At 45.3% G+C, this 1,016-nt stretch overlaps 1 protein-coding gene across 15 annotated transcripts in view; it reads left to right on the forward strand.

The window, feature by feature from the left end:
- LOC117174093 (histone deacetylase 6) overlaps nucleotides 1-1,016 on the forward strand; it is a 788,923-nt gene that overhangs the window by 254,557 nt on the left and 533,350 nt on the right. The window lies entirely within an intron of this gene.

Consider the following 1,016-nt stretch of genomic DNA (forward strand, 5'->3'; position numbering starts at 1 on the left):
AACCGCAGGATTTCGCCGGGAGCGGGTGCCTTGGTTATGATGTCCTTGGTTATGATGTTTTTGTCAGCTGGTGCCGAAAATTCGATAACGAACGTGGTTCGCTTCTTGAAGTCAAGAAGAACCATGTCAGGCCTAGAGTGAGCAACAGAAACAATTGTCGAGAATATAAAGTTCCAGTATATGCGGCACTTCCCATTCTCGACAATTGACTCAATTTCCCTAGGAGCATTTAGAGGAGCGATATTAAGGTGAATGCCGTAAGAGTGACAGAGATGGTAATAAAGCACTCTTAGTGCAGCATTGTGCCTTTGAATGTAGGTCGTTCCCGCGTGTGCTGGACAACTAGATAGTATGTGAGCTAAATGCTCGGGATGTGCATGGCACGCCCTGCAGCTATCATCGGGAATATCTTGGCTCAAAATGTGGCGACGGTATGTAAAGGTGGAAATGACACCGTCTCGGCATGCAAAAATGAAACCCTCTGTACCAGACTTCAATCCGGGCGATTTAAGGAAAACAAACGTTAGCTCACAAGACATTGACTGATCCTTCACATTTCTGTGGAAGATACCGTGCATCCTCTTATCGAGGAGCTGTTCACGAAAGTTTTTCTCTTGTGCTTTCTTAATCCGGGCTTTCAGGAGTGAGTACTCGAGATAGATTAGATTTGATGTATTTTGCTCACCCCTGATACTGAAGTCAAGTCCGAGTGTTTCAGCAGCCTCCTCCGCTGCTTTGTACAGAAGTGCTCCTTTGCCCACTTTTTCGTGATTCCTGACCATTTTAAGAAGAGGGTCTCTTGCATTTGCACCTCAATGTGTGTACCCAGAATAATCCTGTTGTGAAGACATTCAAGACTCAATATTCCGCGACCCGCTTAACGGCGTGAGATGTACAGTCGCGGAACGGAAGAATTAAGATGCATGCTTTTGTTCATGTGCATAACCTTTCTTGTCCCGATATCAAGAGATCTAAGCTCGTTCTTCGTCCATGGAACTACTCCAAATGAATAGAGT

Source organism: Belonocnema kinseyi, chromosome 6 (assembly GCF_010883055.1).
Source record: "Belonocnema kinseyi isolate 2016_QV_RU_SX_M_011 chromosome 6, B_treatae_v1, whole genome shotgun sequence".
Classification (NCBI taxonomy): Eukaryota; Metazoa; Arthropoda; class Insecta; order Hymenoptera; family Cynipidae; genus Belonocnema; species Belonocnema kinseyi.